The following is a 27,736-nucleotide window of genomic DNA, read 5'->3' as shown; positions in this document are numbered from 1 at the left end:
TTGAACGTACAGAGATACCGTGACGAGATCCTGAGGCCTGTTGTCGTGCCATTCATCCGCAGTATTGAGTAGCTTGGATGAATAAGGTGCCCAGAGTAAACTGCCTGCTACTCAGTCCCAGATTCGAATATATTATTAGTAGTATTGGATAGAAAACACTCTGAAGTTTCTAAAAACTGTTTGAATGAGTATAACAGTAACTGTAATAATAATACTAGTAATAATAATAGTAACTGTTATACTGTGAGTATATGGCAGGCAAAAACCTGAGAAAAAATCTAACCAGGAAGTGGTTTTCAACTCAGCCCCTATTGAAGATACAGTGGTCATGTTGCACTTCCTAAGGCTTCCACTACATGTCAACAGTCTTTAGAACGTTGTTTCAGGCTTCTACTGTGAAGGGGGGCTGAACAAGAGGGGAATGAGTCATAGGTCTGGCAGTGAGCCACGGGCTCGTGACGTGCGGTCATGAGAGAGTTAGCTTGCGTTCCATTGCTTTTCTACAGACAAAGGAATTCTCCGGTTGGAACATTATTGAAGATTTATGTTAAAAACATCCTAAAGATTGATTCTATACATCGTTTGACATATTTCTACGGACTGAAACAGAACTTTTCGTCTGCTCCTAGTGAACGCGCCTCGTAACTTTGGATTTGTTTACAAAATGCGCTAACAAAAGTAGCTATTTGGACATAAATGATGGACATTATTGAAAAAATCAAACGTTTATTGTGGAACTGGGATTCCTGGGAGTGCATTCTGATGAAGATCTTCAAAGGTAAGTGAATATTTATAATGCTATTTCTGACTAATGTTGACTGCACAACATGGTGGATATTTCTTTGGCTGGTTTGGGCTCTGAGCGCCGTACTCAGATTATTGCATGGTTTGCTTTTTCCGTAAAGTTTTTTTACATCTGACACAGCGGTTGCATTAAGGAGAAGTTTATCTAAAGTTCCATGTATAATAGTTGTATCTTTTATCAATGTTTATTATGAGTATTTCTGTGAATTGATGTGGCTCTCTGCAAAATCACTACTGAACATAACACGCCAATGTAAAATGAGATCTTTGGATATAAATATGCACTTTATCGAACAAAACATACATGTATTGTGTAACATGAAGTCCTATGAGTGTCATCTGATGAAGATCATCAAAGGTTAGTGATTCATTTGATCTATATTTCTGCCTTTTGTGACTCCACTCTTTGGCTGGAAAAATGGCTGTGATTTTCTGTGACTTGGTGGTGACCTAACATAATCGTTTGTGGTGCTTTCGCTGTAAAGCCTTTTAGAAATCAGACACTGTGGCTGGATTAATGAGAATGTTATCTTTAAAATGGTGTAAAATACTTGTATGCTTGAGGAATTTTAATTATGAGATAGTTGTTGTTTTGAATTTGTCACCCTGCACTTTCACTGGCTGTTGGCAGGGTGGGACGCTACCGTCCCGAATATCCCAGAGAGGTTAAACAGAAAACCCAAACATATGGCAGCAGATCCCACCAGGTCTGCCATGAGAGGTGACTGTATAGTTCCCTTAAGGAAAAGCACCTTTAGTAAATCCGCTCTCTGTGAAAGCTTCCCATGTCTGGAATACACTGCCACCAGACACACATAACTGCACCACATATCACACGTTCACAAAATGCATGAAGACATGGCTAAAGGTCAATCAGATTTGTGAACATAATCCCTAACTGTTTATTGCCTCTTTCCATGTTGTCTGTTGTCTGTTGCTTGTGAGGTGTGTAAACACTTTGTTGCTTTTATGAATTTTGTCTTGCTGCTTTTTGTTCTATGTTGCTCTGTCTGTATGCTATGTCTTGCTTGTTCTATGTTGCTCTGTCTGCATGCTATGTCTTGCTTGTCCTATATTGCTTTGCGTGTGCTCACTGCTCAATGATTATATATATATTGTTGTTTTTAATAACCTGCCCAGGGACTGAGGTTGAAAATTAGCCGGCTGGCTAAAACCGGCACTTTTACTGAAACGTTGATTCATGTGCACTGTCCCTGTAAAAATAAAATAAACTTAAACTAATAATACTAGTAATAATAATACTAGTAATAATACTACTTATAGTAATAATACTAGTAATATGTGTGTATGTGACAAATAAAATTTGATTTGATTTGATTTAATAATAATACTAGTAATAATAATAATACTTATAGTAATAATACTAGTAATAATAATACTATTAATAATAATACCAGGAATAATAATACTAGTAATAATATTACCAGTAATAATAATACTTATAGTAATAATGCTAGTAATAATAATACTTATAGTAATAATAATACTAGTAATAATAATAATGCTTATAGTAATAATACTAGTAATAATAATACTAGTAATAATAATACCAGTAATAATAATACCAGTAATAATAATACTAGTAATAATAATACTAGTAATAATAATACTAGTAATAATAATACTTATAGTAATACTACTAGTAATAATAATACCTATAGTAATAATAATACTTATAGTAATAATACTAGTAATAATAATACAAGTAATACTAATACTAGTAGTAATAATACTAGTAATGATAATACTAGTAATAACAATACTAGTAATAATAATAATAGTAATAATAATAATAATAATAATTATATTAATAATACTTACAGTAATACTACTAATAATAATAGTAATACTAGTAATACTAATTATAGTAATACTACTTACAATGTTAATAATAGTAATACTAATTATAGTAATAATACTTACAGTAATAATAATACTAATAATACTAATTATAGTAATACTAATTATAGTAATAATACTTACAGTAATAATAATTATAGTTATAATACTTATGGTAATAACAATAATAATACTAATAGTAGTAATGATAATAGTATTAATAATAGTAATACTATTTATAGTAATAATACATATGGTAATAATGTTAATAGTAATAAGAATTATAGTAATACTAATTATAGTAATAATACTAGTAATAATAATAATATTTAAGTAAGTTACTGCTTACTATACAGATGTTATTATTCATTTGCCCTCGGGCAAAATACATATTTGGCTTCAAGAGGAGCTAATTCTCCTTCAACCATGAGTATTTTTTGTTTTTCCTCTGGATTTAATCAATTAAAATTGTGAAGAAATGTATTAATTTCTGTGAATAATGAATCTCTTGGTGAGGAATATTTCTCAGATTAAAGGAGAAAGTGCATTTCTGTTTCTACCTCCCCTGTCGTGCAGTGACCACATGCACGCTCCTCTTTGGGTAGCCATGTCTTTTTATGTCTGCCGGTTTCTATTGCCAATTGGTGGTCACTCAGCCTGTACTTGGTCCTTTAGTCTGCTTCTAGATTTTATTTTTCCAGCGTTATAAATATAAGTCCTTTGATTGGTTCATGATTTCGTTTATTTTGGTTCTTTCTTCTGAAGCAGTGCTGGCGTCCTCCTGGTTGGTTAAGCCTGGAGGACGCTACACAACTTTTAAAATCCTAACATGGCTGAGCCTCTGTCTTTCCTGTCGTGTTTTGTGTTGCCAGCGTAGTGGCGAGCACACTAAACAATGTGACACAGACGTGGGGTTCTTCACTTGGTCGTGACCATTCTCCACACCGTGCAGTCTCTATGTGATGTGATGAGATTGTTAACGTAGCTACAATGAGCTGTGGCTCAAAGTAGCCTCATAAACATTTTCATAAAAATATCCAGACAATACATTTTCAATCGAATAACATTGTGTGTAAAGAGCTTGTCAGAGCTGTAACGATTTGACACTTTGGCAAGTACAAACACATACTAGTAGTAGTCATGGTTACTGCCCCAGAGTCTATACATCCATACTAGTAGTAGTCATGGCTCCAGAGTCTATACATCCATACTAGTAGTAGTCATGGTTACTGAGTCTATACATCCATACTAGTAGTAATCACGGTTACTGCTCCAGAGTCTATACATCCTTACTAGTAGTAGTCATGGTTACTGAGTCTATACATCCATACTAGTAGTAGTCACAGTTACTGCTCCAGAGTCTATACATCCATACTAGCAGTAGTCATGGTTACTGAGTCTATACATCCATACTAGTAGTTGTCATGGTTACTGCTCCAGAGTACACATTCTGGGTGATGCGATACAACGTCATCATCTCATTTGCTCTTTCTCTGAAGAGTTCTCATTGGCTATTGCATGTCTCACGCTACAAGAGCATTGCAGATTTTGTGCAGATTAAATCAAACATGTTTGAAAATATCGGGACGTCTGGAACTGCTGAAAGACAGGATCGGTAGTCATCAGATTGCATCACATTAAACAAGCGTCAGTGACGGCTGTGCCCCGAGTAGGCAGCGACATGGGGATTTTGGCTCTGACTTCAAAAACGTGTCTGGGACAGTTAAACAAGGGCCAACATCGTGTAGTGTACACCTGGCTTTAGGTCCAGCATTAGCTGGTTAAGAGGAATCGTTTCTCGTACGTACCTACCTACCTACCTACCTACCTACCTACATCTCTCTCTATCTCTATCTCTCTCCCTCCCTCCTCCCTCTCTATATCCCTCTCTCTCTCTATATATATATATCCCTATCTATATCCCCCTCTCTCTCTATATATATATATATATATATATATATATATATATATATATATATATATATATATCCCTCTCTATATCCCCCTCTCTCTCTCTATATATATATATATATATATATATATATATATATATATATATATATGTCCCTCTCTCTCTCTGACTGCAGTAATCTCCTTCTGTCTTTCTCTCTTTCCAGTGCTTCATCTTGGGGTGGGGCCAGGGGTAAGGGGAAGGATGGAGAAAGGCAAGAGATGGGTTGGGGATCCTGTGGGTAAGGAGAGAGAGGGAGAGAGAGGGGGGGTGTTAGGGTGTGTTCGTGTGTCTCCAGAGGGAAAGGTAAAGAGTGGGAAGGAGACGGAGTGAGAGATGGAGAGTGAGACAGTGGGATAAGAAGGGCGAGGATTGGCTGAGTCAAGTAGGGCGAGTGGGAGGAATGGGGGGGATGGAGGATTAATGAGGGGTGGCACATTGGTGAGGAGAAGAAGTAGAGTAACATGGTAAAATGAGGTGTGTGTGGTTTTGAGTTGTGTATGTATAGATGTGTGTGTGTGTTTGCTTGTGTGTGTTTGTGTGTCCTGTGCTTAGAACGTGCATGTGTTCGCTTGTGTGTGTGTGTGTGTGTGTTGTCTCCCCACTGCCAGGTAAACAGAGGCCCACGCAGGCAGCCAGCCCAGCCAGCCCATCTTATCCCAGCCAGCTAGTCAGACAGTCCATCCCATCAAAGCCAGGCAGCCATTCCATCCCAGCCAGCTCATCCCAGCCATTCCATCCCAGCCAGCCCATCCCAGCCAGCCCATCCCATTCCAGCCCATCCCATCCCAGCCAGCCCATTCCAGCCAGCCCATCCCAGCCAGCCCATCCCAGTCAGCCTATCCCAGCCCATCCCAACCAGTCCAGACCAGGGAAGCATTATCAGTAACAGACTAGTGTGTGTAGTGGGTGTGTGGTGGGAGACTGAGGCTGAAGCATGGAAACTTCCACAGCCACTCTCCTCTGCTTCTTACACCACTCATCAACCTCCTGTCTGAGAGAGAGAGAGAGAGAGAGAGAGAGAGAGAGAGAGAGAGAGAGAGAGAGAGAGACAGAGAGAGAGAGAGACAGAGTGAGACAGAGCGAGACAGAGAGAGACACAGAGAAAGAGAGAGAGAGAGACACAGAGAGAGAGAGACAGAGAGACAGAGCGAGAGAGAGACAGAGAGAGAGACAGAGAGAGAGCGAGAGAGACAGAGAGAGAGAGACAGAGAGACTCAGAAAGTGACAGAGAGACAGAAAGACACCAGGATATCGACAGCAAGTGGAGGAAGGAACAGGGACATTTATTATTTAATCTACAGTACCTGCTACCATCAGGTCCCCCCTCCCCAGCTTCACCTCCTCCCACCCACCAGGAAGACACAAGCTGTCCCACCTGTCCCCCAGTACTGGGCCGGCCTCCTCCACCCCCCCCCCCCCCCAATCCTTTCTAAATAGAATAACAGTTGACTTGCTCTACCTCTTGGCATATCCATGGCAACCCAGTCGTTATTTCCCACTAAACGTTATTGCATAATGTCAGTCACAGAGTTCAGGTAGTCAATGTCATCAAGCCTGTACTCTCTCTATCTGAGCATGTTTTCCCCACTGTCCCACTTGCTGGACACTCCCCGGGAACATTCCCCTCTGATTCTAAGAACTAAAAGAACTCGGAACCCTCTCCTTCTGAAAAAGAAGAGAAAGAATTTTCCAGAAAAGCCAGCCGTCACCGTGTCTGAGACCATGTGTTATATTGTGTTTGCTGAGTGGACTGGACCCGGGATCTGCTGATGTTGACACCACAGTTAAAATGGCCCCCTGCGAGTTTGCTCTTCTTCTCCTCTTTTACAATCAAACCCTGTCCACCGTCCAACATTCATCTCCACATGTGCTCCTCAAATATTTAAACTATATAAAACACGCACGCACGCACACACACACACACACACACACACACACACACACACACACAGTTGTGCAGGGGAGGCGATACCTAGCGCTGTTTGGAGAGAGCACCCTGCATTGTAAACCCTCCTCTATTGGCCAGTTGTCCACCAGGTTTATTTCTACTAATGAATACTTGATGTGTTTGATGGACCAGCTGCCGTCACGCAGATGAATACCTTCACCATGTCTGTAGGGACCTAGGGTGGCTAGGTTGGTGTGTGGATGTGTGTGTGTGTGTGTGTGTGTGTGGATGTGTGTGTGTGTGTGTGTGTGTGTGTGTGTGTGTGGATGTGTGTGTGTGTGGATGAGGTAGCTACACTGGGGCTGTGGGTCAGAGGCAATACTAACTCCCCAGCAGCCCCCCAACAACCCCCTGACATTCTACCTTACTGTATCTAGTCAGCCTCCCGAGTGGCGCAGCCGTCTAAGGCACTGCATCTCAGTGCTAGGGACGTCACTACAGACCCTGGTTCGATCCCGGGCTGTATCACAACAGGCCGTGATTGGGAGTCCCACAGGGCGGGTTAGGTCATCCGGGTTAGGGTTTAGCCAGGGTAGGCCGTCATCGTTAATAAGAATTTGTTCTTAACTGACTTGACAAGTAAAATAAAGGTTAAATAAAAGATAAAATACAAATCAGCCTATAGAGGTCAGATAAGGTCAGAGGTCAGAGGATATATTCGATTAAACATTTAGGTGTATCTTCTATTTATTTAAACTGCACAGAAAAGACCAGAATTGCAGCCATTTTGCCAGCAACCGTAACGTTAGCTCGCAGTGTATCGCTTGCACAGTGTTCTGTGCGTTTGACCTTATTTACGCCCAACATGGTCGTCGTCGTCTGATGAGGAAGAGGAATCGGACCAAAGCACAGCGGTGTGAGTGTTCATGACTTTATTTTAAACTGAACACTAGAACAAAATAACAAAGGGAATAAATGAAACAGTGCTGTCAGGAGCAGAAAACACTAAACAGAAAACAACTACCCACAAAACACAGGTGGGAAAAAGCTGCCTAAGTATGGTTCCGATAGTCAGCTGTCCCTGATTGAGAACCATCCCTGGCCAAGACATAGAAATACAAAACATAGAAAAAGGAACATAGAATGCCCACCCCAAATCACACCCTGACCAAACCAACATAGAGACATATAAAAGCTCTCTAAGGTCAGGGCGTGACACAACAGAAAAATACTTTCCAGGTCACCTATTATATACACTGACTGTACAAAATATTAGGAACACCTGCTCTGTCCATGGCATACTGCATTCTGACCAGGTGAATCCAGCTAAAAGCTATGATCACTTATTGATGTCTCTTGTTAACACCACTTCAAATCAGTGTAGATGAAGGGGGAGGAGACCAGGTTAAAGAAGGATTTTTAAGCCTTGAGACAACTGAGACATGGATTGTGTATATCTGCCATTCTGAGGGTGAATGGGAAAGATAAAATATTGAAGTGCCTTCGAACGGATATGGTAGTAGGTGCCAGGTGACAAGAACTTCAACGCTGCTGGGTTTTTCACACTCAACAGTTTCCCGTGTGTATCAAGAGTGGTCCACCACCCAAATGACGTCGGGCCAACTGAATATAACTGACTGAGGGAAGCGTTGTAGTCAACATGGGCCAGCATCCCTGTGGAACACTTTCAACACCTTGTAGAGTCCATGCCCCCCGACGAACTGAGTCTGTTCTGAGGGCAAAAGGGGTGTTCCTAATGTTTTGTACACTCAGTGTACTGTAATGTACAGGGCATTTGGAAAGTATTCAGACCCCTCGACTTTTTCTCCACATTTTGTTACGTTACAGCCTTATTCTAAAATGGATTCAATTTAAAAGATTTCCTCATCAATCTACACACAATTTTCCATGAAGTGAGAAAAAGTTTTTTACAAATTATTGCAAATATATTACAAATTAAAAACAGAAATACCTTATTTACAAAAGTATTCAGACTCTTTGTATGAGACTCGAATTTGAGCTCAGTTACATCCTGTTTCCATCGATCATCTTTGAGATGTTTCTACAACTTGATTGGAGTCCATCTGTGGTAAATTCAATTGATTGGACATGATTTGGAAAGGCACACACCTGTCTATATAAGGTCACACAGTTGACAGCGCACAGTTGGCAGTGAAAAAACAAGCCATGAGGTTGAAAGAATTGTCCATAGAGCTCAGAGACAAGATTGTGTCGAGGCACAGATCTGGGGGAGGGTACCAAAACATGTCCCCAAGAACACAGTGGCCTCCATCACTCTTAAGTGGAGGAAGTTTGGAACCACCAAGACTCTTCCTAGAGCTGGCCGCCCGGCCAAACTGAGCAATCGGGACAGAAGGTCCTTTGTCAGGGAGGTGACCAAGTACCCGATGGTCACTCTGAATGAGCTCCAGAGTTCCTCTGTGGAGATGGGAGAACCTTCCAGAAGGAAACCAAGATTGAACTCTTTGGCCTGAATGACATTTGTCACGTATTGAGGAAACCTGGCACCATCTCTACGGTGAAGCATGGTGGTGGCAGCATCATGCTGTGGTGTTGTTTTTCAGCGGCAGGGACTGGGAGACTAGTCAGGACCGAGGGAAAGATGAATGGAACAAAGTACAACGAGATTCTTGATGAAAACCTGCTCCAGAGTGCTCAGGACCTCAGACTGGGGTGAAGGTTCACCTTCCAACAGGACAATGACCCTAAGCACACAGCCAAGACAATGCAGGAGTGGCTTTGGGACAGGTCTCTGAATGTCCTTGAGTGGCCCAGCCAGAGCCTGGACATGAAACCGATCGAACATCTCTGGAGAGACCTGAAAATAGCTGTGCAGCAACGCTCCCCATCCAACCTGACAGAGTTTGAGAGGATCTGCAGAGGAGAATGGGAGAAACTCCCCAAATACAGGTGTGCCAAGCTGGTAGCATCATACCCAAGAAGACTCAAGCCTGTAATCACTGCCAAAGGTACTCCAACAAAGTACTGAGTAAAGGGTCTGAATACTTATGGAAATGTGATATTTCAGTTTTTTTTTCTATCACGTTTGCAAAAAATTTCTAAAAACCTGTTTTTGCTTTGTCATTATGGGTTATTGGGTGTAGATTGATGAGGAAAAACAATTGAATACATTTTAGAATAAGGCTGTAACGTAACAAAATGTGGAAAGAGTTCTGAATACCTCCCTAAATGCACTGTATATACCATTGGAAAGCTTAATTTCTTCTCTTTCTAACTAAATCCAGCTGAAAACATTACACTGCCCCCTGCAGGTGGAGTAATGGAAGTGCACTGTCTATCTGTAAAGAGGTCGGGGGAAACTTACGGGCGAAAAAACATTTTCTACCCGATTTATCCAACGTATTACCTTCTAAATGACATTAAAACATCATAAAGATAAAATATATATTATCATATAATGTTTCATTACAGACCTGTTTGCAATTTACTGTGTGGAAATAACATAACAGTGCCACATCTGCACTGATTTAATGAGGCCACCAGAGGTCACTACTACAACGGGAACGGAGGCTGTCACGGCTATAGAGCATCATTATTATTATATTATGTATATTATCATTACCGCTCGAAGTCATAAATGTACACTATTTATTGATAATGTCTTGTCAAATAATAAATATATCCGTTATTGTACGATATGTTCGTTGCTGTAACATGTCGTAACAAAGTACATTTCGCGCCAGAAGGGGTCCGTTTTTTCAGCTTTTCTTAAATACTATTCATTACCTTTCTCAATCAAAGCTTGAAAGGAAGCGTAGACAGTTCTCCTGATGTTGATTGTAACACATTAGCTGTGGGTGTCACGGCATTCAAGAGAAGAAGGTGAGGACCAAGGTGCAGCGTGGTACGTGTTCGTAATTAATTTATTAGCAACTGAGCACTAAATACGAAAATGACAAAAAAATAATAACCGAAACTGTTCTGTCTGGTACAGATACGAAACAGAAAACAACTACCCTCTAAAACCCATGTGGGCCAGAGCTACCTAAGTATGGTTCTCAATCAGAGACAACGATAGACAGCTGTCCCTGATTGAGAACCATACCCGGCCAAACACAAAACCCATGTGAGCCAGAGCTGCCTAAGTATGGTTCTCAATCAGAGACAACGACAGACAGCTGTCCCTGATTGAGAACCATGCCCGGCCAAAACAACGACATACAAAAACATAGAAAAAGGAACATAGAATGCCCACCCTAGTCACAACCTGGCCTAACCAAAATAGAGAATAAAAGTCTAGGTTAGGTTAACTTTTTGTCTTGAGACATTTTAAGATGAAGGTGATTTCTGAGTTATCATCCAGGGATATTTTTCCCTTCCCTCTATCTGATCCCCCAGTGGACTCCATGGGTACCTGAAACCCACCAGCCATAGTAAACATGTATCAGAGACACAGTAAACATGTATCAGAGCCAACAGTAAACATGTATCAGAGCCAACAGTAAACATGTATCAGAGCCAGAGCATGTGTTACTTTCCTGTTTTCGCTTGAGTGCAAATGTTGGTCAAGCCATAATATAGGGTATTGAGGACAAAGCACTAGATAACATTCTTCTAGTATGGAACTGATTCAATTAGCCTGATTCAATTAGACTGATTAAATTAAATTAGACGGATTCAATTAAATTAGACGGATTCAATTAGACTGATTCAGTTAGACTGATTCAATTAGACTGATTCAATTAAATTGGACGGATCCAATTAGACTGATTCAATTAGACTGATTCAATTAGACTGATTCAATTAAATTCGACTGATTCAATTCGACGGATTCAATTAGACTGATTCAATTAGACTGATTCAATTAGACTGATTCAATGAGACTGATTCAATTAGACTGATTCAATGAGACTGATTCAATTAGACTGATTCAATTCGACTATTTTGCTGGAGGTCAAACTCGGGTCAGTTCAGTGCTTAGAGACTGTTTATAACTGTTTAGTATTCCATCTAAACAACCACATGTAAACCAGTGTAAAATATACCGTGCCAAGTATGGAGTATCTCCGAGACCACTATACAATACAGTACACAGATAAAACACCACGCTCCCTAACCGCAGGATACAATACAGTACACAGATAAAACACCACGCTCCCTAACCACAGCATACAATACAGTACACAGATAAAACACCACGCTCCCTAACCACAGCATACAATACAGTACACAGATAAAACACCACGCTCCCTAACCGCAGCATACAATACAGTACACAGATAAAACACCACGCTCCCTTACCACAGCATACAATACAGTACACAGATAAAACACCACGCTCCCTAACCACAGCATACGATACAGTACACAGATAAAACACCACGCTCCCTAACCACAGCATGCAATACAGCACAGATAAAACACCACGCTCCCTAACCACAGCATACAATACAGTACACAGATAAAACACCACGCTCCCTAACCACAGCATACAATACAGTACACAGATAAAACACCACGCTCCCTAACCACAGCATACAATACAGTACACAGATAAAACACCACACTCCCTAACCACAGCATGCAATACAGTACACAGATAAAACACCCCGCTCCCTAACCACAGCATACAATACAGTACACAGATAAACACCACGCTCCCTAACCACAGCATGCAATACAGTACACAGATAAAACACCACGCTCCCTAACCACAGCATACAATACAGTACACAGATAAAACACCACGCTCCCTAACCACAGCATACAATACAGTACACAGATAAAACACCACGCTCCCTAACCACAGCATACAATACAGTACACAGATAAAACACCACGCTCCCTAACCACAGCATACAATACAGTACACAGATAAAACACCACGCTCCCTAACCACAGCATACAATACAGTACACAGATAAAACACCACGCTCCCTAACCACAGCATACAATACAGTACACAGATAAAACACCACGCTCCCTAACCACAGCATACAATACAGTACACAGATAAAACACCACGCTCCCTAACCACAGCATACAATACAGTACACAGATAAAACACCACACTCCCTAACCACAGCATGCAATACAGTACACAGATAAAACACCACGCTCCCTAACCACAGCATACAATACAGTACACAGATAAAACACCACGCTCCCTAACCACAGCATACAATACAGTACACAGATAAAACACCACACTCCCTAACCACAGCATACAATACAGTACACAGATAAAACACCACGCTCCCTAACCACAGCAAACCGTGAAACCTGTTTCACTCTTCCAGAGATTTGAGACTGGGACGGAGGTTCACCTTCCAGCAGGACAATGACCCTAAGGATACTGCTAAAGCAACACTCGGGTGGTTTAAGGGGAAACATTTGAATGTCTTGGAATGGCCTAGTCAAAGCCCAGACCTCAATCCAATTGAGAATCTGTGGTATGACTTTAAGATTGCTGTACACCAGTGGAACCCATCCAACTTGAAGGAGCTGGAGCAGTTTTGCCTTGAAGAATGGGCAAACATCCCAGTGGCTAGATCTGCCAAGCTTATAGAGACATACCCCACGAGACTTGTAGCTGAAATTGCTGCAAAAGTTGGCTCTACAAAGCATTAACTTTGGGTGGGTGTATGCAAGCTCAAGTTTTCTTTTGTTTTGGTGTTATTTCTTGTTTGTCTCACAATAAAAAATATTTTGCAACTTCAAAGTGGAAGGCATGTTGTGTAAATCAAGTGATACAACCCTTACCCTAAAAAAAATATATATTTTAATTCCAGGTTGTAAGGCAACAATATAGGAAAAATGCCAAGGGGGATGAATACTTTCACACGCCACTACAGATGTTCCACCTCTCAGTTCTGCAAAAATGAAATTTGACCAATACTGACCAATGGTCATCCATTACTGTGGTGAGAACTACACTGAAAACAAAGTGGAGATTCAGTCTATATGCACTGCAACATTACATGGATCACAGTAACAACAAGGCAAATGACCCGTTTTCCCTTCTGAAAGTCCGGACAATGGATGCAACTGTGTAACAGCTCAGGTTGGGTTCCACCAGCTGTCCAGCTTCTCTCATAGTCCTCCCATGTATGAGCACGTGATGACACGGGTGGCACGGATTCCATCTGAGATTACTGGTCTTTGTTGTTGTTGTTGTTGTCCTCATTCTCATCCTCTTCCTCTTCCTCTCTGTTGTCTTGCAACTTGGGCATTGTTAGGATCCATTGTTCCAAAGCACATGGACATGCCTCTAGGCCCTATTTCTTGATTCTGCCATTCTGATGGTTGTGTTAACAAATTTGAGGCTTAGTGTTTGCACCTGGAGAAAGGTGTGCTCTGAGTTTAGGTTGTGATGACTTGAGTTCATTATATTGTTGAGCATGTGTTTGCTGAATGAATGAATGAATTATTTATTTATCCACTTTTGTGTAAAGTTATGCAGAAAGAGTTTTAAATATTGAAAACAGATGAATAGTGTTTATGGTTGCTGGTAATGTGTGTGTGTTTTTGGGATTGACGTAAGGGGATGGGTTTTTGTGCTACAGGAACCCGTTTTTGTGTTTCTTAAGCAATCGAGAAAAACTGTTAGGTTAGGATGAAGGGAGGCTGATCCGAGATCAGTGTCTACATCTACCTGGCAGGTTTTCATCTTTTTTTTTTGTGGACGGCAGTGGGAATAACCATGTCCGCAATAGAGGAGGCTGGTGCGAGTATCTTATGAGAGGACAGGCTCGTTGTAATGACTGGAATGGAATAAATGGAACGGTATCAAACACATGGAAACCATGGAAACCACATGTTTGACTCCATTCCATTTATTCCATTCCAGTCATTACAATGAGCCCGTCCTCCTATAGCCCCTCCCACCAGCCTCCTCTGGTCTACAATGATGGCGAAGTAAATGAATAACTAACTGTAAGCCTCTAATTCTCCACCTCTTAGGTCGGTAAAAATCATAGATCTGGAGAATTATCAATGTGCCGAACAGCTGAATGTGTCTCAATACCTGCAGTCAGACGACCTGATAGGTTATTTCCATTTTTAAGAATTTCATAATTAATGAATGTTATTAAAAGAAGAACGCATAAAATCTGGTGTTTTTACGTCAAACAATTTTGTTATAATTCAGTCTTCTGTGATGTATAAAGTGTAATATTGGGATGAAAACTCTAAATGTAATACATTTCAACTCTCTATCTGACACGGTACAGGTGTCTTCTTTATTTTAAGCCCATAACCAGGTGTGTGAGGTGGATACTTTTGTATCAAAGTAGATGTTTGTTTAAGATTACCCAGAATCCCTCTGTGTGACCCTGATTTAGCCCACTGCAGTAAAACACGTATCAGATTATAGTTAGTTACTGTCTCTTTCTCATGAAGAACTGACCATTTGGATGAAGGACAATGTTAGACTCTCATATTCAATTGTGTTTTGCATTCCCCAGTCATGTGTGTGTGTGTGTCAACGCACTGTCTGTGGTGTCTGCTTTGAACATCACAGGTCATTTTCCATGCTACTGTCACTACTCAAAAGCAGTACACTGGGCTGTGGCTCTCGCTCTGTCTATGGCAGGCTGACAGACCATAAACCAGGAGGAAATTTTCCTCCTAGTACCAGACATCATATTTAAAGTCCCATCTGTGATTGTTTGTCTTAGTGCTTATTCTGCTGATGTTTACACTGGTCTTAATGGTTGGAAACAGTGTGTCAGGAGAGAGAAAGTCAGCCTTAGATGTTGTGTGGAATATCACTGACTAAAGGGGGCGGTAAAGCAGAGAATATCACTGACTAAAGGGGGCGGACACCAGAATATCACTGACTAAAGGGGAGGTAACCAGAGAATATCACTGACTAAAGGGGCGGTAACCAGAGAATATCACTGACTAAAGGGGGAGGTAACCAGAGAATATCACTGACTAAAGGGGGCGGTAACCAGAGAATATCACTGACTAAAGGGGGAGGTAACCAGAATATCACTGACTAAAGGGGGAGGTAACTAGAGACTATCACTGACTAAAGGGGAGGTAACCAGAGAATATCACTGACTAAAGGGGGCGGACACCAGAATATCACTGACTAAAGGGGAGGTAACCAGAGAATATCACTGACTAAAGGGGCGGTAACCAGAGAATATCACTGACTAAAGGGGGAGGTAACCAGAATATCACTGACTAAAGGGGGAGGTAACTAGAGACTATCACTGACTAAAGGGGAGGTAACCAGAGAATATCACTGACTAAAGGGGGCGGTAACCAGAGAATATCACTGACTAAAGGGGGAGGTAACCAGAGAATATCACTGACTAAAGGGGGAGGTAACCAGAGAATATCACTGACTAAAGGGGGCGGTAACCAGAGAATATCACTGACTAAAGGGGGAGGTAACCAGAATATCACTGACTAAAGGGGGAGGTAACTAGAGACTATCACTGACTAAAGGGGAGGTAACCAGAGAATATCACTGACTAAAGGGGGCGGACACCAGAATATCACTGACTAAAGGGGAGGTAACCAGAGAATATCACTGACTAAAGGGGCGGTAACCAGAGAATATCACTGACTAAAGGGGGAGGTAACCAGAATATCACTGACTAAAGGGGGAGGTAACTAGAGACTATCACTGACTAAAGGGGAGGTAACCAGAGAATATCACTGACTAAAGGGGGCGGTAACCAGAGAATATCACTGACTAAAGGGGGAGGTAACCAGAGAATATCACTGACTAAAGGGGGAGGTAACCAGAGAATATCACTGACTAAAGGGGGAGGTAACCAGAGAATATCACTGACTAAAGGGGGCGGTAACCAGAGAATATCACTGACTAAAGGGGGAGGTAACCAGAGAATATCACTGACTAAAGGGGGAGGTAACCAGAGAATATCACTGACTAAAGGGGGAGGTAACCAGAGAATATCACTGACTAAAGGGGGCGGTAACCAGAGAATATCACTGACTAAAGGGGAGGTAACCAGAGAATATCACTGACTAAAGGGGGAGGTAACCAGAGAATATCACTGACTAAAGGGGGAGGTAACCAGAGAATATCACTGACTAAAGGGGAGATAACCAGAGAATATCACTGACTAAAGGGGAGGTAACCAGAGAATATCACTGACTAAAGGGGGCGGTAACCAGAGAATATCACTGACTAAAGGGGCGGTAACCAGACTATCACTGACTAAAGGGGAGGTAACCAGAGAATATCACTGCCTAAAGGGGGAGGTAACCAGAGAATATCACTGACTAAAGGGGAGGTAACCAGAGACTATCACTGACTAAAGGGGAGGTAACCAGAGAATATCACTGACTAAAGGGGCGGTAACCAGAGAATATCACTGACTAAAGGGGAGGTAACCAGAGAATATCACTGACTAAAGGGGAGGTAACCAGAGAATATCACTGACTAAAGGGGGCGGTAACCAGAGAATATCACTGACTAAAGGGGAGGTAACCAGAGAATATCACTGACTAAAGGGGAGGTAACCAGAGAATATCACTGACTAAAGGGGGCGGTAACCAGATTTTCACTGACTAAAGGGGAGGTAACCAGAGAATATCACTGACTAAAGGGGCGGTAACCAGAGAATATCACTGACTAAAGGGGGAGGTAACCAGAGAATATCACTGACTAAAGGGGAGGTAACCAGAGAATATCACTGACTAAAGGGGGCGGTAACCAGAGAATATCACTGACTAAAGGGGGCGGTAACTAGAGAATATCGGGACTCTGGTTAATGCGGTTCAACAGTTAGCGTGCATCCCAAATGTCAATCTATTCCCTATGTAGTGCACCAGATTGGCCGTTAGGGCTCTTGTCAACAGTAGTGCACTTTATAGCGAATAGGGTGCCATTTAGGACGTAAACGTATTCGTTGTTACAGAGACTCAGCGATGCAGGCAGCGAGCAGTGTTAATTAAGATGGCGGCTGATTTTATTGACAAGCCATATCCGTGGAGAATTAGTGGCTAACAGTAGTTTCCATCCATCCGCTGCTCAAAATACTGAAAGTATTCTCACTCTTCCTGAATATTTCCCAATCCTGGTTCCTGACAGAAGGGCTGGAGCCAGAGGATCATCGTCTAAGGGAGTGAACGTTATTTATAATAAGGGTTACATGGGGAGAATTGGACCTCTCTGAAAATAAAATGGATGGCCTTCCCTTCAGAAAAATATGTTTTTACTTAAACCTTCTCTGAACGTTTGGAAAACAAAAAGAAAGAAGAAGAAGTGAAACCCCAAAATAATAATTCAAACAAAGTGGATAGTAGAGAACATGTGTACTGTTTACCCTCGCTTCTTGGACAGACCCGAGCCAGTTTCAGAAACTGTTCTTTGCCCTGTAAGCATTACTTGGCAAGGTTGTGGGTGTTCGCAGACCATCGTGGACAAGAGTAGGGGGTGGAAAGATCTCCTTTATAGTAAAAGTATTGCATGAATCTATCATCGTATTTGCAGGTCCCGAGAAAAAGTAGTCTTTTATGAACATTTTCATGTAAATTCTATGTCATTGTTTACATATTAGTAGAATATTTCTTTATACCACACAAATAACAGGCTATAAATATACAGAGAGGTATGCCTATGTGTTCATCTGATCACATTTCTCCAATGCCAAATCAGTGTGTCTTGTTTGCAATGGAACTGTCCCTGTTGGCAAATAATTATATCTGAGACGTTCATTAGGTATCTGAGCATGGTACTTTCAGAAGTTAGGCCTGCCTTTCCACCCCAGACAGAGGACACCTACCTTTCCACCCCAGACAGAGGAGGCCTACCTTTCCACCCCAGGCAGAGGAGGCCTACCTTTCCACCCCAGGCAGAGGAGGCCTACCTTTCCACCCCAGGCAGAGGAGGTCTACCTTTCCACCCCAGGCAGAGGAGGCCTACCTTTCCACCCCAGGCAGAGGAGGCCTACCTTTCCACCCCAGGCAGAGGAGGTCTACCTTTCCACCCCAGGCAGAGGAGGCCTACCTTTCCACCCCAGACAGAGGAGGCCTACCTTTCCACCCCAGGCAGAGGAGGTCTACCTTTCCACCCCAGACAGAGGAGGCCTACCTTTCCACCCCAGGCAGAGGAGGCCTACCTTTTCACCCCAGACAGAGGAGGCCTACCTTTTCACCCCAGACAGAGGAGGCCTACCTTTCCACCCCAGACAGAGGAGGCCTACCTTTCCACCCCAGGCAGAGGAGGCCTACCGTTCCACCCCAGGCAGAGGAGGCCTACCTTTCCACCCCAGACAGAGGAGGTCTACCTTTCCACCCCAGTGTTTTCCCGTTTTCCAGTATCGCTAGTTTCTGTTTTCTAGTCTTCCCGATTCTGACTATTCTGCCTGCCCTGACACTGCCTGCCGTTCTCCCTCCGATTGACGCTGCCTAGGACTTACTGACCTCTGCCTGCCCTTGACCTGCCGTTGGCCTGTTTTGTAATAAAAAAATCTGAAATTCAAACTGTGTCCTGAGTTGTGTTAGGGTAGGCCTTTTTGCCCTTGTCTTTAATAAAAAGGTAGTCCTGTAGCATACACCCTCAATTCGAGTCTTAGTTTCAACACAAGACCTTCACTGACAAGGAGGAAAGCTATGTAAAGAGTGCATGGTGGGTGGAGAAATTGACTGACAAATCTATGGATATACCAGCCTATAGCCTAATGTAGTCTGCCTTCCTCTTATTTCTAAACAGTAAAGAAATAGGCTCCAACACAAAGCCCTCTTGTTGTTAGTAAAGTGTAATTAAAATGAAGATTGTTTAATTTAATTATGCCTACTTGAATTTGCCTACTTTCAGCACCATGAGCTGTCCATTTCCGATTGATCACGCCGCGGCTGCTTCTTCTAGTCGAATCTGGTTCATTGTGAGGTCAATAACTCTCAGAAATACTTCATGTTTTTTTTTAATCAAATTAATTTTAGTAGATGGCAAGATGACTCTCTCTTTCTCAAACTGAGGCTAGTCCGCGAGCAACATCGTTTGATTTGGATTCTCTCCATCGACCCCGCGCACTTGACATTTTTTTCAGAGAGTAAAGCATTTGACTTTTCCATTGCGTTACCAACAGAGATTTAAGTATCCATTTTTTCAATATTTTTTTTATAGATGATAGATTATAAAAGTATCGTCCAACCCGTCTCGTATCTCACTGCACCCCCATGTGCCATGTCTTGAACTATGCAGACAGATGGATTAAAATACATTGTAATACTTCTGACAGACAACATTTGAACTCCGCCCATAACTAGATAACAAAAATGGACTCAAATGTAAAAATAATGAGCCTCCCCTATAATCCTCCAGGTAACCAATATGTCAATTTCGATCCATCCCTAACTACAACCTCACAAATAATAATTTATTCAATTTTTATGTAAATTTCATTAAACATAATCTCAAAGAACCTGTTAAGCAAAATAAACAAGTCATTTAAGAATAAATATAAGCTACAACAGCAGCTAGATCTAGTCTGTTGGAGTGGTTCTAGATCCAGTCTGTTGGAGTGCTTCTAGATCCAGTCTGTTAGAGTGGTTCTAGATCCAGTCTGTTAGAGTGGTTCTAGATCCAGTCTGTTGGAGTGCTTCTAGATCCAGTCTGTTGGAGTGCTTCTAGATCCAGTCTGTTGGAGTGCTTCTAGATCCAGTCTGTTGGAGTGCTTCTAGATCCAGTCTGTTGGAGTGGTTCTAGATCCAGTCTGTTGGAGTGCTTCTAGATCCAGTCTGTTAGAGTGCTTCTAGATCCAGTCTGTTGGAGTGCTTCTAGATCCAGTCTGTTAGAGTGCTTCTAGATCCAGTCTGTTGGAGTGGTTCTAGATCCAGTCTGTTGGAGTGGTTCTAGATCCAGTCTGTTGGAGTGGTTCTAGATCCAGTCTGTTGGAGTGGTTCTAGATCCAGTCTGTTGGAGTGGTTCTAGATCCAGTCTGTTGGAGTGCTTCTAGATCCAGTCTGTTAGAGTGGTTCTAGGTCCAGTCTGTTGGAGTGCTTCTAGATCCAGTCTGTTAGAGTGGTTCTAGGTCCAGTCTGTTAGAGTGCTTCTAGATCTAGTCTGTTGGAGTGGTTCTAGATCCAGTCTGTTGGAGTGTTTCTAGATCCAGTCTGTTGGAGTGCTTCTAGATCCAGTCTGTTAGAGTGCTTCTAGATCCAGTCTGTTGGAGTGCTTCTAGATCCAGTCTGTTGGAGTGCTTCTAGATCCAGTCTGTTGGAGTGCTTCTAGATCCAGTCTGTTGGAGTGCTTCTAGATCCAGTCTGTTGGAGTGCTTCTAGATCCAGTCTGTTGGAGTGCTTCTAGATCCAGTCTGTTGGAGTGCTTCTAGATCCAGTCTGTTAGAGTGCTTCTAGATCCAGTCTGTTGGAGTGGTTCTAGATCCAGTCTGTTGGAGTGGTTCTAGATCCAGTCTGTTGGAGTGGTTCTAGATCCAGTCTGTTGGAGTGGTTCTAGATCCAGTCTGTTGGAGTGGTTCTAGATCCAGTCTGTTGGAGTGCTTCTAGATCCAGTCTGTTAGAGTGGTTCTAGGTCCAGTCTGTTGGAGTGCTTCTAGATCCAGTCTGTTAGAGTGGTTCTAGGTCCAGTCTGTTAGAGTGCTTCTAGATCTAGTCTGTTGGAGTGGTTCTAGATCCAGTCTGTTGGAGTGTTTCTAGATCCAGTCTGTTGGAGTGCTTCTAGATCCAGTCTGTTAGAGTGCTTCTAGATCCAGTCTGTTGGAGTGCTTCTAGATCCAGTCTGTTGGAGTGCTTCTAGATCCAGTCTGTTGGAGTGCTTCTAGATCCAGTCTGTTGGAGTGCTTCTAGATCCAGTCTGTTGGAGTGCTTCTAGATCCAGTCTGTTGGAGTGCTTCTAGATCCAGTCTGTTGGAGTGCTTCTAGATCCAGTCTGTTGGAGTGCTTCTAGATCCAGTCTGTTGGAGTGCTTCTAGATCCAGTCTGTTGAAGTGCTTCTAGATCCAGTCTGTTGGAGTGCTTCTAGATCCAGTCTGTTGGAGTGCTTCTAGATCCAGTCTGTTTGAGTGCTTCTAGATCCAGTCTGTTGGAGTGCTTCTAGATCCAGTCTGTTGGAGTGCTTCTAGATCCAGTCTGTTGGAGTGCTTCTAGATCCAGTCTGTTGGAGTGCTTCTAGATCCAGTCTGTTGGAGTGCTTCGAGATCCAGTCTGTTGGAGTGCTTCTAGATCCAGTCTGTTGGAGTGCTTCTAGATCCAGTCTGTTGGAGTGCTTCTAGATCCAGTCTGTTGGAGTGCTTCTAGATCCAGTCTGTTTGGAGTGCTTCTAGATCCAGTCTGTTGGAGTGCTTCTAGATCCAGTCTGTTTGGAGTGCTTCTAGATCCAGTCTGTTTGGAGTGCTTCTAGATCCAGTCTGTTGGAGTGCTTCTAGATCCAGTCTGTTTGGAGTGCTTCTAGATCCAGTCTGTTGGAGTGCTTCTAGATCCAGTCTGTTTGGAGTGCTTCTAGATCCAGTCTGTTGGAGTGCTTCTAGATCCAGTCTGTTGGAGTGCTTCTAGATCCAGTCTGTTAGAGTGCTTCTAGATCCAGTCTGTTAGAGTGGTTCTAGATCCAGTCTGTTAGAGTGGTTCTAGATCCAGTCTGTTGGATTGCTTCTTGAAGCTTCCAGATGGACTGCCGTGGTCATGAGAGGATCTGTAAGCTAGATGGTCAGCGGAGGTGGCGGTTGGAGGTGTTGGTCAGGTCAGCATGTCCAAGGGCAGGCAGGTAGGCAGGCTGATCCATGTCATCGGGGCATCTCTGCCGTCTGCATCCTCTCGGTATTGGGACTCTCTGATGAAGTTCGAGCTCCCCATAGAGTACAGCCCAAGTATCCTCCTGAGCAATGAAGCAGTCCCAATGCCACCCCTGCCTGTGTAGCCTCCTCTTGGGGTCACTGTTGGTGAAAAACAACCCAGAGTCTGTAGATGACATTCTAATGAAAACACACTGGCTAGCCAGCATTAGCTAGCTTGTTGACAACACAGATTTTCATCAAGTTACGGGCTTGAATCCAATTAATGATGTCCACTTGATCTGTACTCATTTAGCTATTGAGAAAATAAAATGTTTGTAAAGAACATTTTCAAAAAAACTATTAAATATGTACAGAACATACATGAGCTCTGCCTACGCTGCCACTAGGCGTCATGGCAACTATAGAAATCACTATGGAAATAAGGATGAGCGTTAAATTTGTAGGCCAAAATAATATCTGTCAATCAACCAGTCAGAGTCACTTTAAGTTGGGAATCGTCTAATCATCTCTCGCCCTCGTCAAAATGGCCACATTTGAAAGACAATAATATCTGTTGGCATCACTTGGACATAGATCAGTGTGATGAATGAGGAAAACGGCATGAGTCTTACTGAGAGAGAACAACCATTATACTATGACTCTAAAGCCAGGCCATAATGATGAAACTGGCCGTACAAGGCAGAGAACAACCATTAGCTGCTCAACTGTCACCCTAATGCCAGGTCAAGCTGACTGGATGTCTGTTGGGATGCTGTTTTTACTGGCCAACAAAACAGGATCTCCTCTCCTCTCCCGCTGCCTCTGCCTCTGCCTCTGCCTCTGCCTCTGCCTCTGCCTCTGCCTCTGCCTCTTCCTCTTCCTCTCCTCTCCCACAACCTTTCATCATTCCATCTTGGTGTAGACCAAAGTGTTTGAAAGACTCACAACATTATTTATACGTTTCTAGTAGAAAAGGAGGCTCAAGAACACTCTTTATACAGCTCTACAAGGAATGGAGACTCATCAGAGAATCCCAAGTCACAGAGGGCTTGGTTGAGAGGGGAGGGCTTGGTTGAGAGGGCTTGGTTAAGAGGGAAAGCAGTGCTCAGGGAGTAAATGAAGTGATTTTTCTATCCTTAACCATACCCTAACCCTAACCTTACCCCTAACCATACCCTAACCTACCCTACCCATATCCTAACCTCACCCCTAACAATACCCTAACCTAACCCTACCCCTAACCTAACCCTACCCCTAACCATACCCTAACCCTAACCTAACCCTACCCATACCCTAACCCTACCCCTAACCATACTCTAACCCTACCCCTAACCTAACCCTACCCATACCCTAACCCTACCCCTAACCATACCCTAACCATACCCTAACCCTACCCTAACCCTACCCCTAACCACACCCTAACCATACCCTACCCCTAACCATACCCCACCCCTAACCCTAACCATACTCTACCCCTAACCTTACCACTAACCATACCCTACCCCTAACCTAACCCTAACCAAACCCTACCCCTAACCTAACCCTACCCCTAACCATACCCTAACCCTACCCCTAACCATACCCTAACCTAACCCTAACCCTACCATACCCATACCCTAACCATATAATAACCTAACCCTACCCCTAACCTAACCCTACCCCTAACCATACCCTAACCCTACCCTACCCATACTCTAACCATATAATAACCTAACCCTACCCCTAACCTAACCCTAACCCTACCCCTAACCATACCCTAACCTAACCCTACCCCTAACCTAACCCCAACCTAACCTAACCCTACCCCTAACCCTACCCCTAACCATACCCTAACCTAACCCTACCCCTAACCTAACCCTAACCATACCCTAACCTTACCCCTAACCCTACCCCTAACCATACCCCTAACCTAACCCAAACCCTACCCTAACCCTAACCCTAACCATACCCTAACCCTAACCCTACCCCTAACCATACCCTAACATAACCCTACCCCTAACCATACCCTAACCTAACCCTAACCCTACCCCTAACCCTACCCCTAACCTAACCCTACCCCTAACCTACCCCTAACCATACCCTAACCTAACCCTACCCCCTACCCCTAACCCTACCCCTAACCATACCCTAACCTAACCTTAACCCTAACCCTAACCCTACCCCTACCCCTAACCCTACCCCTACCCCTAACCTAACCCTACCCCTAACCATACCCTAACATAACCCTACCCCTAACCATACCCTAACCTAACCCTACCCCTAACCTAACCCCAACCTAACCCCTAACCATACCCTACCCCTAACCCTACCCTAACCTAAACCTACCCCTAACCTAACCCTAACCTAACCCCTAACCATACCCTAACCTTACCCCTAACCATACCCTAAGCCTACCCCTAACCTAACCCTAACCCTACCCCTAACCCTAACCCTAACCATACCCTAACCCTAACCCTACCCCTAACCATACCCTAACATAACCCTACCCCTAACCATACCCTAACCTAACCCTAACCCTAACTTAACCCTACCCCTAACCTACCCCTAACCATACTCTAACCCTAACCCTACCCCCTAACCCTATCCCTAACCATACCCTAACCTAACCCCTAACCCTAACCCTACCCCTACCCCTAACCTAACCATACCCTAACCTAACCCTAACCCAAACCCTACCCCTAACCCCTAACCTAACCCTACCCCTAACCATACCCCTACCCCTACCCCTACCCCTAACCTAACCCTACCCCTAACCCTAACCCTACCCCTAACCATACCCTAACCCTAACCTAACCCTAACCCTACCCCTAACCTTACCCCTAACCTAACCTAACCCTACCCCTAACCATACCCCTAACCATACCCATACCCCTAACCATACCCTAACCATACCCCTAACTTTACCCTCAGCACTTTATCAACAATTGTCTTCCTCCTGTTATTGAGCTCTCAGCCTTTCATGTTCTCTCACCCTCTCCAGACCGTTCTGATGTACAATATAGAAACAGGGCAGAAAGTTGCAATAGGACCATGCAACCCACTGTTTGGTATCAGCATAAACAGAAACCCTCTTAAACCTACCCTTAACCCTAACCCTAATGCTAACCTGACCCCTAACCCTACCCCTACCTCTGCTGAAGCAAAGTGCTTTGCCTGAGCACGTGAAAAACTGCTATAAAAATTAAATTCATGATTATTATCGTTATGTGCTACTTTCCGGGCCCAGTCATGTTTCTGGTTTAATCCAACAGAATGTGAATCTTCGCCCTCAGGAGATCCCCACAGAACTCATCAGCCAATCCCAGAGGACATGGGCCGTGAAGTTTCACCGCTGCCCTGGAAAAAGAGCTCAGTCGTGTCATGTGTGAGGGAGTTTCAGTCAGAACCTGTCTCTCCACTCAGAACACGTCGGGCCTAATAGCAACACAGAAGACTCACCACGCGTCGGGTGAGAAGACCTCTCTCTACGCACTGAGACATAACAACAATCCATAATGTTGGTTCCTTCCATATGGAACCATGGCAGCTCTGCTCTGCTCGCTACTGGACCTCTTGGCGAGTTCACTCTAGAAGCTTCACCCCAAATAGTGCCCTATCTCTTATATACACTCTTAGGGGAAAAAAAGGTGCTATCTAGAACCTAACAGGGTTCTTTGGTTGTCCCCATAGGAGAACCATTTGAAAAACCCTATTTGGTTCCTTTTGGGTTCCAGGTAGAACCCTTTCCATAGAGAGTTCTACATGGAACCCAAAAAGGGTTCTACCCGGAGCCAAAAATAATTATCCTATGGGGAAGAACCCTATTTGGTTCCAGGTAGAACCCTTTCCATAGAGAGTTCTACATGGAACCCAAAAATAATTATCCTATGGGGAAGAACCCTATTTGGTTCCAGGTAGAACCCTTTCCATAGAGAGTTCTACATGGAACCCAAAAATAATTATCCTATAGGGACAGCCGAAGAACCCTTTTGGAACCCTTTTTTTATAAGACTGTAGGGCCTAAAGGGCTATGGTCAAACGTAGGGGACTATAACGGGAATAGGATCTCATACAGGACGCAGCCTAAAACAAGAAGAAGAACAGAAAGACCAGTCTACAGTTCTAGTTTATTGTGGAAGTCAGTGGACCCTCTTCTCCTCGAACCACAGAGTGCCTGTCTGTCTCTGTTCTCTTCTATCACCATGTCATTTAAGGTGAGAGGCGAGCCCAGAGGCTACAGAAGGGACAAGAGGCTTCTTCTCTATAGCTGCATCCCAAATAGCACCCTATTCTCTATAGAGTGCAGTACTGTTGACAAGGGTCTGAATAGGGTGCCTTTTGGGACACAGGTTCTGTTGTAGTTCAGTCTGTAGTGAAGAGTGGACAATAACTCTGTACTCCCTATGTCATAGAATCCAATGTAATATGACGATGAGGGGTAGACTTAGGGCAACATATGGAGAATCCATTTTGTGCGTGCATGTGTGATTGCACGTGTATTTGTGTGTGGACTCAACAGGCCAGGTAAGCCTAACCACTGAGAATACAGGCAAAAGCCTCAGTGATGCACTGACAGTATACCTCAAAACTGAACGCACTTACCACCACATTTAATCAGGGCAACTGGGAATATGGCCGAATAAATACAGTGTAGTTACTCCATCCGTAAGGCAATTAAACAGGCAAAACGTCAGTAAAGAGACAAAGTGGAGTCGCAATTAAACGGCTCAGACACAAGACGTATGTGGCAGGGTCTACAGACAATCACGGATTACAAAAAGAAAACCAGCCCAGTCGTGGACATTGACGTCTTGCTTCCAGACAAATTAAACAACTTTTTTGCTTTGAGGACAATACAGTGTCACCGACACGGCCCGCTACCAAAGACTGTGGACTCTCCTTCGCCGTGGCCGACGTGAGTAAAACATTTAAACGTGTTAACCCTCGCAAGGCTGCCGGCCCAGACGGCATCCCCAGCCGCGTCCTCAGAGCATGCGCAGACCAGCTGGCTGGTGTGTTTACAGACATATTCAATCAATCCCTATCCCAGTCTGTTGTTCCCACATGCTTCAAGAGGGCCACCATTGTTCCTGTTCCCAAGAAAGCTAAAGTAACTGAACTAAACGACTACCACCCCGTAGCACTCACTTCCGTCATCATGAAGTGCTTTGAGAGACTAGTCAAGGACCATATCACCTCCACCCTACCTGACACCCTAGACCCACTCCAATTTGCTTACCGCCCAAATAGGTCCACAGACGATGCAATCTCAACCACACTGCACACTGCCATAACCCATTTGGACAAGAGGAATACCTATGTGAGAATGCTGTTCATCGACTACAGCTCGGCATTTAACACCATAGTGCCCTCCAAGCTCGTCATCAAGCTCGAGACCCTGGGTCTCGACCCCGCCCTGTGGAACTGGGTACTGGACTTCCTGACGGTCCGCCCCAGGTGGTGAGGGTAGGCAACAACATCTCCACCCCGCTGATCCTCAACACTGGGGCCCCACAAGGGTGCGTTCTGAGCCCTCTCCTGTACTCCCTGTTC

Source organism: Oncorhynchus mykiss, chromosome 11 (assembly GCF_057628025.1).
Source record: "Oncorhynchus mykiss isolate SJ-2025 chromosome 11, ASM5762802v1, whole genome shotgun sequence".
Classification (NCBI taxonomy): domain Eukaryota; kingdom Metazoa; phylum Chordata; class Actinopteri; order Salmoniformes; family Salmonidae; genus Oncorhynchus; species Oncorhynchus mykiss.
This window is presented reverse-complemented; position numbering follows the sequence as displayed.